Source organism: Bicyclus anynana, chromosome 5 (assembly GCF_947172395.1).
Source record: "Bicyclus anynana chromosome 5, ilBicAnyn1.1, whole genome shotgun sequence".
Lineage (NCBI taxonomy): Eukaryota > Metazoa > Arthropoda > Insecta > Lepidoptera > Nymphalidae > Bicyclus > Bicyclus anynana.
In genome coordinates this window covers 18,470,960-18,487,304 of record NC_069087.1, presented here as the reverse complement: position 1 = coordinate 18,487,304, position 16,345 = coordinate 18,470,960, and the positions used below count along the sequence as shown (strand labels likewise).

Here is a 16,345-nt window from a genome sequence, read left to right as displayed (position 1 = left end):
TCGAGGTAATTTTTATTTTGAATACTCAAAATTATCTATTTTTCTTTAAAGCTTTATCTATACCTATATCTTTTTTTACAATTTTATATAATATTCAATATCTCGATATAATCTCGTCCGATTTCAATGACTTATTTTGTTCATGGTTCTAAGGTATGAGAATAAGTTAAGGTTTTTTTCTCCCTCGTCTCAATTTTATATGGTTCCGAAGCCAAGGACTATGAAAGCGATAGACTAAGCAGCAGGCTCTGAACTATCTTTTACCTGATTTTAAGTTATTTACTGCATTACCATTACTTACTTTTCTCCATTAATTTCTATTTTTTGTATTTTTTTTCCCACGCAGATAATTTTTCCATTTTTTGCAGGTCCTCTTTAACACAATCTAGCCATCTTTTTTTAGGTATTCCTTTTAATCTTTTTACCTGTGGTCTCCATTTTGTTATCACTTTAGACCCTCTAGTATTTGGCATCCCGTCCTCTCTACGTGCCCTAGCCACTGAAGACGTTGAGTTTTACAATGTCGCACTATTGTTTTGTCTTTCACCATTAACTTAAATAAACAACATTGATGAGTTCCTTAATGATAAAGATGCTTGGAGGCCGTTGGATCAGCTTCCACACAGGGAGTAAAACTATAAGAAATTGTAATGTTGTCATCAATTGTAAATTACAATGCTGTATGATTTTTTTAAAAAAAGCAACTGTTGAGTTTCTTGCCGGTTTCTTTTTAGCAGAACCTGCCTTCCGAACCGGTGGTAGAATCTTTACAAATAGTCAACTGACGTGTCAAAAGTGCTTGTAAACTGAGCCTACTTGAAATAAATTATTTTTGATTTGATTTGAAACTCATAGATATGACGACGTTAGGGAGTAGACCACGCGGCTGATCACCCAGCGTTTGTATTTAATTTACTCCTAAAATAATTAAAACATTTTAAATAAATAAAATTGATAAGCAAACTAAAATGAACTGATTAATGTTTAAATTACTGGATAATTCCACCTCACAAATTGACAAACGATAATTGGCAACGAAGGGCTTCATTTGAATACCTTTTCGGCAAATGTCGGACACGAATGCTGGACCTCAATCAATTTAGCGATAAGCGAACTGCCTCATGCGCTCATTTGGTGTTCTTAGATGGATGGGTTCTTGTGGCATAAACCGTTTTAATTGATTTTCATTTGCTTTTTACTTCGTTACTATCATATTTGTTACTACCGGACGTCCACAACTCCGTTTAAGTGAAATTTTCCGTTCTGGAGGATAATATAATAATTTCAGTGATAAAAATCTATGTGTTAATAGAATATGGGTTGATAATGATGATGATCTCTATTCTGAATTTCAACCAAATCAGTTCAGTAAGTACCTACCTATAGTTGCGGCTTATAAGACAATCAAAATACACCATGTTACACATAAACTTTTGCCTTGACAATTATTAGTGTGATTATTTAGTAGGTGAGCTAAAATCTGACTATAATCACGTCTGATGGGAAGCAAATGTTTTCTAAGTTGAAGTAAGCATAAGACTCCTTTTCACTCCTGTCGTGGTCATTCGTGACCAAATCATAAATATCAATATTAATAAATATATCTGGAGAAACTAGGTCAAATCATTTAATGTAACAGAACTAGAGGAAAGGGTTCATGATTATTTTTAGAATCAATAAGGAATCGCCATTAAGAAACTATTGCATTGCGGTTACAAACAATTGCTTTGACTATGAGTATTGTAGTTATAAACTCATTATATACGAGTATTTTAAATTGCTGTAATGTTAAGTGTATGTAAATTAATGTTAAAAATGTTAAATTAACACATGGAATGTATTACACCTTTTTACGCTTAACCAACTAACCTCCCTAAGTTAGATACGAGTTTGTTTATGAAGGTAACGAACCTTAACGTACGACTATTTATGTCTATCACGACAAGATATCTCAGATATTTTGATATCATTTACATTATTTTATACAATGAATACGTCTACGAGCCACTTAAGATTCAATATGTAAAATATTACACAGTAAAGAAATGTTGAAGAATGGTAATTGGTTGAGTGGTTCATTTAGATTAGTTTTTGGTGTGCCTGGTGTTATATTGAGCCCTCAATCAGCTGATAAGCGTAGCGCTTCTATACGGATAGGTTCTATACCATGCAACAGTCTGACTATAAAGGTTTTCTTTATACATTTTTTAAGATGATTTGAAATTACCACAGTTTACCCAAATCATATGATTGGGTTTGGTTGTACCTACTTATGATTATAGTTATGTATGAATGACATTTTAATGAAATTGACTCTTTAAAATTTAGACACAGGTTTTAGATTAGATTAGATTATATAGCTGTATATCACTAACTTGTACAGAAAAACTTAGTACTTTCTATAAAAGTAAGTATTATAATATCAGTTTTTTATTTCTATTATAAAAAACTAAAAAATAATAAAACATCGTTTACGCTTGGCAAATGAGAATAACATTACAAAATCTTGAGAATTTTTCAATAACTGCTGATTATACCTACTTAGTTTGACTATTTTTAGTATTTCTAATACCGATTAGAAAAGCAGTAAGTATTTAGGTACTTAGAAAATAGGCAAGAACTCCGCAGCTTGTCATACCTAATTTATTTTCTTTGAATTAGCAGCCTTTATCACAGAGGGGTTTTGGAGCTTCAACCCACCACGTTATTTTAATGCGAATTACCTATTACAAGCGTGTTGGTACGCTTGTCGACAAGGTCGGTAAACGGCACAGTACACAAAAAGCGCGGGGCCTTGGGTGCGTGTGAATGAACGGCCGACGTTTTTACGACTCATTCATAATCTCGTAGAGCGGCGCTCGCCGAGATTCGCCTACACGTTAACGTACCTACTTGCTATTTGGAAAGCCAATACTATAGGAAACTTAAGGTAACTTATCCTAATAACTATACAAATGAGATATGCCTGGCTATCCATTATGAAGTCTGAAAGTTACTCACTATATTTAGCTTATGTGTGTGTATGAATATCTATTATATATGTTAGCTTATTTGTGTTATCGCCGTTTAGTGTTGGTATTTCCAACTGTAGTCTGTGACGGATATGACGTCGCACGATCTCGTGTTGGGTGTTGGCTTCAGTGTGCTCGTGGCGTTCGAGCCGTCCACATCTCTTGTTGTGCTATTCTTTATGGGTTACTTGGGATAGGCGGGGAGAGTGGCTTGAGTGGAAAAGGGGAGTGTTTGATATCAGTCAAAGGTACCTTAAACCCTACACACATCGTTCACAAGTACGTGACTTCACTCAAGGTCATTCTCTGCCATTCTAAGGTCTTATTTTGGTTACAGTTTGATTTGTTAATTAAGTTGTCCTGACAAGTGTTGTGAATCATAACCTTTGTTCGACATTAGTTTTCTTATATTTGTAATCACCTTTGAGTCCACTAAAATTTGTATGTGTATGAATCTATGTATATCTTACCTGACTTAAGTAAGTATGGTAGCCAATTATTTTGAACTATGGGTGACTATTGTGGGTACTTCTAAAGGTAACTGGTGACAAGCGTCCGGTCCAGACCCACTACCATCCAAGTAAACAGACAAGCTAATCCAAGTAAAGTGTGGTTATTAAGTAGTGGCAAGTGGCCATACTCCAAAATTAGTGCATCCTACCTCAGAATTTAAATTTTATGTCTGTTATAATAAGAGCTACTATATATGAAATGCACACTTTTTTCTGCGTTAGTGCACACGTGCGGGTAGTTCATCTAATTCTAAGTGAAGGGTCTGGCGACCCTTAACCTGGTGACAAGTGGTCGTACTTCAAAATTGGCTACTTTAGTTACTTGTATCCTGCTAGGAGCATGATTCTAGTAGTATTTGGCATCTACAGATCGTGCGCTATAGCATGGTGTGGGTGACAGTTGCCTGTATGACGTTCATAATATTACAGTGAATCGCGACCACTTTCAAGAGTGTAACTGGCACCCGCAATATGCTACAGCGCACGAACTGTAGCGTCTTATAATTATAGATACGCTAAAATTTACCCACACCTCACCCGTATTCGAATCCAGAACCTCGTAATTTAAATCCACCTATGCTAGACGTTATACACTAACCCAATTCGCAGGGTAATGTCGGCCCGCGCGCATCACACCGTATAATTTACCCTCATAAAGCGGCGCGATGACAGATCATCACGGCTGCGAAAATTACCCATTTTACGATGCGAAATTACACCCATGCCACACCACGATACACCCATAGTGCATCCTACATTGTAATTTCAACCTTATATCAGTTACATTAAGAGCTATATAAAGTTTACGAAGTGCACATGTTTTTGCGGGTAGTTCATCTAAAAGACAGATGAGTGATGGCTGACGGATCGGTTTTGTGTGTTTGTTTGTCTGTCTGTTATATTGCTGTACGACGCGCGCATCCTGTTAGATCTAAATACGCCTGTCTGCTGTCAGTCAGGTTTCCTTGAATATAGGTTACGGGTATATTGCTGTTGTTGTGGTTTTTATGAAGTTAAGAACAGAAACGAGTGATTGCGATGGTAAAAATATATAACTTTAACTGATTGTTGTTTGTAGAGTTGTTTCCGTGGAAACTATGAATATAAGTAAATATTTCTCCATCACTTTGAATCGTACTAGTCAAGGTTACGGGCTTACCTCGTTCAGTTGATCTGACCATTTAAAGATCTATCCCATGGCATTCTTCTTTTACATCTCCCATTGCAAGCAAATTTCCCTATTGTTGTAGATCCAAAATAACTACGTACGTATGCACTGAAGAAACAGTTGAGACATACATATTTTGATTTAAAGCTATGAAATATTGGATATTTTTGTGCTTCTGACGATCGTACTAACGAACGGTACGAATGTACCGATTGTTTGGTTTTTTTTGGCGCAAATAGTATAGTTTACATCTCTGCACATCAAGAAAGATTTATTGGACGCAAATCGTGTTTATTGATGGTTTTCGTGGTGCTTTATTTGGTGTTTTCAGATATTATTTTATTTGGTTATGGCGTACTTAGCTTACCGGTGTTTCTATTCCATGGATAATATCAGATGCGTATGCGCAATCGTCAAAATAGTAGTTACTTTTATTAAAAACGAAGGCTAATAATTGTCTGAATAGTCAGACAGTTCACCTGATGTTAAGTAGACAGCCATTACCTTCAACAGATCAACACTTTGAAGAGTATATTTACTACAAATATGTCCTACAAGTACAACGCACTGTTTTGCAGCCGTCAATTATAATTATGATTATGATTACTGCTTGGCGGCACAAATAATGGCAAACAATACTTGTCTGAATGAGGTATAATAATTTTTTTTTCAATAATCTTCTAAGTATCGTTTTTGTAGAGTCAAGCTTTTTTAGTAAATGACTACTATTAATTTGGAAAGCAGATTCTAAAGAGCGGTCGATCTTTCACAAAGAAAATGGTAAGTAAGCTTACACGAATTTTACAGTTCATGTTTCCTGAGTTGTGTGCTAAAATTACGGAGCCGATGCTTCTATGAATCTATGCCATTTCATCAGGCATATTAATCTAATGTCTTCTACTATGAATATTTGACTGATACGCGAAGACAAAGAAAGTTCACGAGTATCCATTACTCCAGTTCCGCAAAGCGAGGCGTCGGTCAGCGGTCAGTAATTACGCGGAGGAGTTGCTGCCTGCTGCCCGCTGTCCGTCACACTGCCGTAATAACGCACACGCTTCTCAAACTTTGCACCATCCTTCAATCAAATTACAGGCATAAGAGGATTAACACCTGTGCCTCATTAAGGTTGATAGCCGCAGGGCAGCAGCTTGATGGACGTGTATGCTCTGAAGATTTGTTAAAAGTGATGATTTTTCTCATTGTATAAGATATGTTATCTGGTTTTATCGTCAACTATTAGGTACTTAAGGATTATAATTAAATCATTAAAAGCATTTTCTATTTGTAATGTTAGTCTGTTCTCTGGAAAAGAGACAACCATTACATTAATTTATGAAAAGGTAGCGATTAGCGGATTTATAGTCTGCATCTATTAGTGTTCATCTATTTATTGTGTCTTTGTTTGTAATACTTTAAAAATACTCTAGTAAATATAAGCCTACTTGAAATATGCTTAAATGTTGATACATGCAGAACCATAGATCAAAACTTTGAGCGCCGTTGTCCAACAACAGTCAATTATAAGGCATCGCAGGCTGCGTGCGGAGTGCATATTTATTATCCGTGGGGGGAGACGCGAGGGGGGTAATTAAAGCCTCGCATAAGTTCGCGCCGCGGTTCCGTCGCTGCTTCCTGCTGGCGCGAGCAGTTTGTGCTGTTTGTTTATCCGCCACGTCGGAACACGTTGACTCTCGCATCCTTGTGATATGTCTATAATCCATTGCGAATAACAAAACAACTTACCTTTTTTATTTGTAGGGAAATTCTCGTGGAAACCCTCTCGTCATTTTCTGCTTTGTACAACTATTATCATCAATTATTATTTAGAAACAGCAACTGATAAGTTTCTTAGCGGCTTTTCTCAGTCTTCCGAATGCCTTACTAACCGGTGCTGATCATCACCATTGTCAGTCTATTTTAGAACTTCGTGATCTGATCGTAGACCAGTGGTAGAGTCACTATAAACAGACAAACATAACGTTTCAAAAGTGCTTGTAATTTAAGCATCAACCTATTTAAAGATTAAGCATTAATGAGGTAATATGAGGGAATTATGTTAGCCCAGTGGATACGTGATAGCACAGTGGATATGACCTCTGCCTCCGATTCCGGAGGGTGTGAGTTCAAATCCGGTCCGGGGCATGCACCTCCAACTTTTCAGTTGTGTGCATTTTAAGAAATTAAATATCACGTGTCTCAATCGGTGATGAAAAAACATCGTGAGGAAACCTGCATACCAGAGAATTTTCTTAAATCTTTACGTGAAGTCTGCCAATCTGCATTAGGCCAGTGTGGTGGACTTTTGGCCTAACCCCTCTCATTCTGTGAGGAGACCCGAGCTCAGCAGTGAACCGAATATGGGATGATAATAATTATAATGATGATATTGAGGGTATTTGGTGCACGTTGTTCCCAATGCGGGTCCTAATCATCATCTTCATTGTCATCATAATCATCATATCAGCCAATGGACGTCCACTTCAGGACGTAGGCCTTTTGTAGGGACTTCCAAACATCACGACACTGAGCCTGCATCTAGCGAATCCCTGCGACTCGCTTGTTGTCGGCAGTTCACCTGGTGGAGAGTCGACCAACACTGCGCTTTCTAGTGAGGGGTCGCCATTCCAGCACCTTGGGATCCCAAAATCCATTAGATTCTAATAGTAGCAGAGAGTAGATAGTATCTAATTCTTACTAACTATTCTGTGCTGCTATTGGAACTACTACTGAATAATTATATTTAGTCTATGTATTTGAACCTATTTGTACTTAGGTACCTAGACATTGAAATATTGTTTCTTTTTATTCAAGAAATTCTCAGGAAGTCAGGGTCAGTAGTAAAGTAAATAGTTAGTGCCAGCCAATGTCAATACCTATAGTCTGGCAAGTTCGCTGATGACACTCAAATGATATACGGGCGACGGGGGGAAAGACTGCCCGGGTGTGAAATTGTGCGTGCGGGGAAGTGAGGTGCATCAGTTCTGGGTTTTTCACTCATCGTTACACGCCCCATGGCCCGCGTGGACCATCGAGAGTGTGACGAACGAAGTTACCGCCAAGCTATAACACATACGTGATAGTGGTCGTTAAGTATGTACTATAGCATTATCACCTTAAGCCGACAACTTGCAATAGAAATATATTATTGAAAATTACTATAATTTACAAGGTAATAATAGCTAGGCTAGGTAATCGACACGCGTCATCCGAGCCGTGCCACGGGTCGACGACCTCTGATGACGTCACACTATCGCATAAACTGCACACATTATCGCGCCGTCAACTGTGATGCACAAAAATTGCATATATTTACGATACTCGTAAAAGATATGCGACTCGTCTACTTGTCGAGAGCCGGTGGAGACTTCTCCTTTCGTTCGCGATTGTAATAGAGTTAACGCGTTGCTATGGTTACGTGTGGTACCTCTTACCACACGACATTGAAACCCGAAAATGTTTAATGCCCATTTGATCCACATACAGGTCGTGTTCTACTACTGCCTACTAGATCAGAATCGTTGCAGTTAAGAAGTTTGATTGTGAGTAATTGTAATCATCATTATCGGTTTTTTTAACCTTAGCAGATCCAGGCGTCCCATCGTATAGAAGAGAGGATATCTATGGATCTTAGCCCACCATGCTGCTACGATTATGTTTATTCTTTCTTCTTGATGAGGAGGAGAATAAATGAGGTATGTTTATGACGACAGCTGTAACATATTCTTCTTTAAAGATAGGGAAACTTTGCATGAATACCTACCTACCCGTGGTCTTTTAAATGCGTAGAGTTTTCTACGCAGACGAAGTCACGGGCGGCTGCTAGTTGTAAATATTTAGTTAAAAGGATTGAAATGCTAGGTGAAGGGTAAGTTAGAGTAGGTAGATGTTACAGTGGGTCTCTCAGACTATGTTTGTGCAGCAATAAAGTCGTCTGTTTATTGTGATCTGTCCGCGGGGGGCGCGGGGAGGGGTGAGGGGTGCAGGGGGGGTGATGACGGAAATGTTAATTGATTCTGTCCACTTTGATGTGGTTTTCCTAAACGTTGAAATGATGTCAACATTCTACTTGTTATGTCTCGTTCGTCCAATGGTTGGCTTATGTGGTTTTGGATCACGAGGTCCTGGGATCGAATCCTGGTCGGACTATGAGATTCTGAGTTTTTCTTCCTTCTTAGAAATTTTCAGTGCTAATTCTCAGCTCGGAGTTGGGAAGTTGGTGGTTTTACACCTGGCTCTACTATTCTATTGGTTTAATGTTGTCAATACAGCTGTTTTTCAATGGTTTTTAGGAATATCCGTAAAATAGTTGGAAATAGGCGATAGATAGATAGTCAGCAAATAAGCTTATTTATTAGTTTCATGGTACGTTTTTAAAATTCTTGGTTTTTTGGTTGGTTAAAAAGAAACTTTCTTATGAAAGAGATAGTTTCAAAGAAATATGTTTGATAATGTCACGTCACAATGTCAATTAAAATTTTGATATTCTTGATAAAATAGGCAAAAAAAAATATTGGTACTTAACTTATTGACCACTGGCATGGCATGTCTATCAATAAGTTAAAAATTTTTATTATAAAAAGTCTATAACATTGCTTTTTTTTTTTTTTTTTTTTTTTTTAATTTATTTGCTGAAACTGTGGGTTACAATGGTTCTTACACTATAGATAAAAATTTCATCACAATTTACTGATATATCAGCGTGCAAATATTCACAGAATTTTACAATAATTTATTATACCTACAATTATAAAACGTCAATATTTATACATTACAAAATTTCATGTCATTCATGTACTCGTCAACACTGTAATAATTCTTATTATTTAAAATGGAGAAGATTATTCGCTTAAACTTTATTAGGGGCATAGTTTTATATGATTCTGGAAGCTTATTGTACAAAGAAACAGCCATACAGAAGCAATTATTTGAGAGAAGAACCAGCCGTCTCGGTGGCACACAGATTTTATTTGGTTGCCTGCCCCGCCAGTTTGGGCACATTAGTTTTTTGGTAGGGAACAGAGTTGGATTCTTTTTTACGAACAGCAACGTTTCAAATATATAAAGGCATGGCAGCGGTAAGATTTTATTGTTTTTGAACAGAGGTTTACAGCTATCTAAAGGATTGGCTTGAAACACTGACCTTATGCTGACAAGCCTTTTGTTTAATAAAGGCTTTTTTCGCATCTATTGAGTTACCCCATAAAATTAATCCATGCTTGGAAATTAAATGACCTACCTATTGTTAAATAATGATAAACTAAAAAATTAAAAAACTGGCTGAGTTTGTTGTGGGCTCTTCTCGGATCAAGGCGCATTTGGAACCCTCGTAACCTTAATTTTAAGTTTTCGAATAATTATTATCACCACTTTTCTAATATTATTAACTGTCTGACGTTTCGAAAGAATTTGTAAAGTAAGCCTAGGTATTTGAAATAAATGAATATTGATAGATTGATTGTTTGACTCTACCCTCGGCACCAAATAGGGTAAGTATATCACAAGAAAAAATCGACTAAAACTCCTGACAAAATGCAGAATTGTAATCTGCAAGCTTTTTTGATTCCAAAACTGTAAACAGAATACGGTCCTCGTATCATGTACATTCAATACCTCAGAGCGCCTGGTCTATGTAGGTAAATTAAAGAGCGAACAACAGACAATGAAGAAAAACGCGGCAGGCGCGGACATTCACTATGAGGGCAAAAGCCAGAACACTGACAAAAATATAAACTTAAAATAGTCCAGTAGGTAGGTAATGTTAGGTTTTATCTGGGGAAAAATTTCTACTGAGCGGAATTTTTGTATACACCTTTATTACGGTGTTATTATGAAGATGTGAAAAATCGACATGGATATCGTGCCGGGTAAAAAAGTTTCAAGTGTCACGAAAATCATTTTTTTGCAAATATTTCGCGACCTATTGCTCGGAGGTCAATAGAGGTCATTATGAAAATTGTTCCTCATAAAGTTGTCTAAAAAAATGTCTTTTGCAGTTTTTCTGTGAAATTAACGTTTTTCGGATTACAGATTAAAATTACTAAAATTACTGGACTAAAACATGAAAGATTTACATGAAAAAAAATTTCAACCCCTTTTTAAACCTTTAGGTAGAAGTTTTCAAAATATTGGATTACATTATTTTTAGCATTTTTCTGGTAGAAGACATACCTACCGATTTTTACAAATGTAACTTGAATAATAAAAAACTTTCCATACAAATTTTCAACCCCTATTTCAACCCATTCTGATTTTATTTTCTGAATTTTATTTATGACAAAAATATTCTATAGGTAGGTATCTTTCTTCCTATTACGGTCTCAAGTACCAAGTTTTATTTGCGTTCATTAAGTAGTTTCATCGTGATGACCGGTCAACAAAAAGACAGACAGACAGACAAAAAATAAATTCAGCTTCATTCAGTATATTCGATATTAAGTAGTTATATAACGAGTAAATTCCTCAAACAAAAATTTCCAAAATATCTTCAACTAGCCGACGCCCGCGACTTCGTCCGCGTGAATCTCGATGTAAACTTTCAAGTACCTCTATCCTACCCCTACCCCTACCCGACCCCTAGCCTACCCCTACCCTACTCCTACCTATCCCTACCTTACTTTTCTGGTTGATTTTTTACACCTTGTTTCCGAAAAATCTAAATATCTTACGGAACCCTATTTTTTCCAAAATAAAATTTAGCCTATGCTACTTGTGGATAATGTAGCTTTCGAATGGTGAAAGAATTTTTAATATCGATCCAGTAGTTTTTGAGCCTATTCATTATAATCAAACAAACAAACAAACACACAAACAAAGTTTTCCTCTTTATAATACCTACTATTAGTATAGATGGACATAATTGGGACTGGAGTTTTATTATAAGTAGGTATAGATTAGACTATATTAATATTTATTTACCTATGCCTATTAAAAATATTTTATTTTAGTTAAAGTTAATTTGTAGCCCACTATTCCAGGCAGTAGCGTGCACAAGGCTTTGAACTAGGGTAGGATGCACTGAAAGTAAAAATTGGAAAATTTCCTGTCCAACATAGGTTTATATTGAGTCCATAGGGTAGGCAGTGCATTTTTGCGTGTATAAAGTGCACGCCACTGATTCCAGGTAAGTATAATAAACTAGTTACCTACATGTGGATCAAATAAAAATTGTTTTACAGTTATACAAGAGTTTCATAATATTATAATAGGTATAGCAACAGTCATCATTAGACCATAGACGTCCATCCATGAGACATAGGCCTCCAGTAAAGATTTCCAAACAACATGGTCTCGAGCTGCCAACATCACTGCTGGATCACAGCAGTACCAAAAACAATAATGCTATAATAAAAAAAAATCTCTAATCAAGTAATCGCACAATCGTTCAGAAAGTTAGCGCTGCAGTAGTGGCAACAAATTGGCAGGAATGTAGGCACAACATGCGGGCGGGCGCGGGGCGCGCGGCGGTGGGCGGGAGGCGGGGCCGGACCGCCCGGTGCGAGCGGGACGGACTGCATGCACGCGTGCAAGGTCATGACGCGCCGCACGCTGACGCCGCGTCACGCGTCACACGTCACACGCGCGCTGACGATACGTGTTTGTCACATTTTTTCATCATCATAATTATTGCACATAATGAACATTATAAATACAGTGATTACGTTTACACACTTCGAATTTTAAAAAAAAGTTCAACTTTGTAAAAGTTTTCCAAAAATTCCATTTTTATTTAAATTTGTTATTATACCATCAAAGTTTAAGTTTTGAATATATTTTTTTAATATAACTACCTAATAAAGTTTTAAGATGTAGAAGAGTCAGGATAATAAAATGTGAAAAAGGATGATGAACTGTCGTAATTATAATAGAAGTATGGGAATGGAAGATGAAGTAGAATCATCATCACCATCATATCAGCCGATGGACGTCCATTGCAGGATATACTTAGGCCTTTCGTAGGGACTTCCAAACATCACGATACTGAGCGCCTGCATCCAGCGAATACCTGCGACTCGCTTGATGTAGGTCAGTCCAACTGGTGATAAAATAGATTGATGAATGACAATCTTTTTTTCCAGCATCCTTTAATCGATTTAGGGACTTGCTTAAAATCGCACTTAGGTACATATTTGATTACACCTATGGAGTACAATATTCAAGAACCTCAATATCTCCACGGTAATACCGCTGGACTCTACACCGAGAAGTCATATGTTCTATTCCCGCCAATGGTATATATATCGTCATACCCATTCCAAATACAGTCATTCAATTTTTTTTTTTGGTGGAAAATGAAATTATTGGTGATTAATCATATTATTTAAAAATAATTGAAAAATATTCGCTTTTTTGCTAAATCCAATTTAGGATCGTAAATTGGTAATTTAATAAAATTGTATGCACCTTCAGGACCCATCATGGATTCTTCTAATTATTATGAACCGTTTAATAATTCGTTACATTTCGGAATTCTAATAAATATGAGATACTTGAATAACAACTCAAATATTTACTTGATCATTATCTATAGGTAGATTTTATAGGCAACTAAGTACTTGGTAGTAAAAAACCATTTTTGAATTAATTATAAATAGGTCCTTCTTGTAGCTATTTTTTAATTTATTGAAAAAGTTAAATATCATTAATATTATACGGCATCAACCCATATTCGGCTCACTGCTGAGCTCGAGTCTCCTCTCAGAATGAGAGGGGTTAGGCCAGTAGTCCACCACGCTGGCCCAATGCGGATTGGCAGACTTCACACACGCAGAGTGATGAGCTGTGATAGCCCAGTGGATATGACCTCTGCCTTCGATTCCGGAGGGTGTGGGTTCGAATCCGGTCCGGGGCATGCACCTCCAACTTTTCAGTTGTGTGCATTTTAAGAAATTAAATATCACGTGTCTCAATCGGTGAAGGAAAACATCGTGAGGAAACCTGCATACCAGAGAATTATCTATTAATATTATAATTATGAACATTAAACATAATATTTTAATAATAAAAAAATAGTAGTCGAGTCCCTACATAGATTTCATTTAAAAAATATCATTAATATTCCAATAAAACACCAGACGTTGAAAACCTTTTCCTTTTTTTAAATTTAATAATATTTTTGTAATTTAAGATTTTTATTTAACGATTTCTGTTCTTTATTTATTATCTTTACGTTGAACGTTGAAATTTGTGTTGCATGATAATACTTTTAAGGATGGTAAAATTAATATTATAATATTTTTTATTAAAAAGGAATTTATTAAATCAAATTGTTGAAAGGGCATTTTTGTTCAAAAATGTTATTATTTGTTTTAAGTTAGAATTATGCATGTATGTGCCAAATATGAGGTCAATAAAGTCTACTTATTATTCTATCAAAAGAAAATATCATAATCACCAGGTTCAGTAATGTTTATTTATATTAATATATTACTGTTTTTAATTGAACTTGCCAGCATTTCTTAGCATGCTTATAATTACACAACAGAAATATGACATTCCATTTTAATCTATCATAAAAATATAAAGAAAATATTACAAAAAAAAAATGCAAAAGTTTGCAATGCAGAAATGCATATTACGATCCGTTGGACGGGCGACGTTTGATTGAGTGGCGCGGCGTTAGTTCGGCGGGCGGCCACGGCGCTAGTGTGCGGATGTGGCCTCGCGGCGCGCGTCACTCCGGCCGCGGCGAGCGACCACTGCGCACCGCCCCGCTCGCTCGCGCCGCCGCTCGCGACCGCACGCGCCCGCTCCGCGAAGTGAATCAAAACACCCGGGTCTCACTAAACTCCGCAGTGTCAGTTCTGTGTTAAAGTGAAAAAAAACTACAATAAAATAAAACCTCAAATACTTAGTAAAACAACGACATACCGAGTGGACACCTGTTCAAATACGATTTGTTTAATTTTGATGGATTGAAGGTTTCGACGTGCCGGTGTCGAGGAATTCGTTCACGTTTGACGACAAACAAACAGAAGTGGGAAAACAAAGGATTCTTGAGACGTTGCTTGCTTAGGTGCAGGCGACAGGTTGTATTGTGGAACGTGCGTGAACACCGCTTTGAAAGTATTGGAAACTCTGCCCAGGTAAGCTAGTCTGGACTAATAAAACAGGTACATAACAAGGTGCTGAGGGTAAAGTACACTGAAATCTTTGATTTTATAAACTATTACTTACTAGATTTCACTCGAATAATGTGAGTTTATGAAAATTTTCAAAGGTAAAATTGTGAAACATCTTTCAAAAAGCGATCAAGACATCAGATTTAGGAGCCAAAAGTTTAATTTACAATTTCAGACAAAAAGCCACCACAGTCAAATAATAACGATTCTACAATTTTCTTGACTTACTTACTCTCTTAACTAATACTTTTTATTAGATTTCTTGTGTTAAAAGTTGAATGTTTTCGTCGAAATACAAGTTAAAAGTGACTTTAGTTGGATTTCATAAGTTTTCGTGGCGTGCCAGGGCCGGAAAACTTTGGAAATTGTCCGTGAAGCCGACAGTGGCGACGCGGCGGCGGCCGGCGACGGTGCTGTGAACTAGGCACGCGACTTTGCATGAAAAACCACCTGAAAAACTGTTCCAAACTTATGTAACTTGTTTTTGACAAGTATTCTTAATTACAATATACCTTTTTATAGTTGGAAATGAATTGTTTTTGTAATAAATAACTCAAATACCTTCGTCCTACTTAATTATATGTTGACCAAATGTTTATTAGCCGGGTTGTAACATTATTATAGTTAATTAATTTGACAAATAGTGGCCATATAATATGTGGCTTATAACCTATAACCTATTATAATAATTTATAAAAATATTTGGCTAATTTTTCATTATTTATGTTAAGGCAGGAACAACATTAATGTTTACCTACCTATAAATATTTTTACTAAACATTTTATATTTGGGTAATACTTATTAAGGATTTTAACGTCAGCAGAAACATTTTATCAATAAATAATTAAAGATTAGTTCACAAAATGGTGATTTAATATTTTACATTGAAAAATATTTCCAAGAGTAGCTACTTTAAGAGTAGCTATATTATATTATAGAAGTACCTATGTACAATTTTACAATTATTTTAGAAGTAGAGCTGTTCCTAACAGAGCACATCCAGGGAAGTACCTACTACCACTGTATTTAATTTTGCGGCTAATCGGCACTACTGTACCTACCATATGTGGTCTAAAGTTTATGGTTGCTGGGAAAATTAGTGGCACAATGAGACCTGAAAGTGTTGCTCATGTTCACATCAGGTGAGCCATGTGCTTTCTCCGTTAACTATTATAATAAAAAAAATCCTATTCATGAGGTTGGTACGATTTTTTGAACATAAGAAAAACGCCAAACCCAAACAGTGATCAGAAATACATATAACATAATATTTCAGGTCATTTGAAGGTTTTAGATTTATATTATATTTAAATTTAAATAAGAAAATTATTATATTTAAAAATTTATTAATTACTTATATAAATATAAAAAAGTATATGAATAATTAAAGTTTATTAACAAATTGTTTGTAAAATAACTAAGTAATTCCATTATCATTCAATGCATTGAGAGGTTTAAACAGTAGCAAGAAAAAAACAATAAACATACACGAGGTGAGTTCCACCCCGAGATAGTATTTTTTGTAAATCCGC

At 36.1% G+C, this 16,345-nt stretch overlaps 1 protein-coding gene across 2 annotated transcripts in view; it reads left to right on the top strand.

Annotated features, from left to right (window-relative positions):
• LOC112051061 (protein tiptop-like) overlaps positions 1–16,345 on the top strand; it is a 405,688-nt gene that overhangs the window by 25,722 nt on the left and 363,621 nt on the right. The window contains exon 1 of one of the 2 annotated variants that reach the window (XM_024089526.2): positions 14,352–14,776. The exons of the other annotated variant lie outside the window; for it this stretch is intronic. The gene's annotated coding sequence lies outside the window, so the exon portion shown is untranslated. Of the gene's footprint in view, positions 1–14,351; positions 14,777–16,345 lie in introns of those variants that run through there. 2 annotated transcript variants of the gene reach the window in all.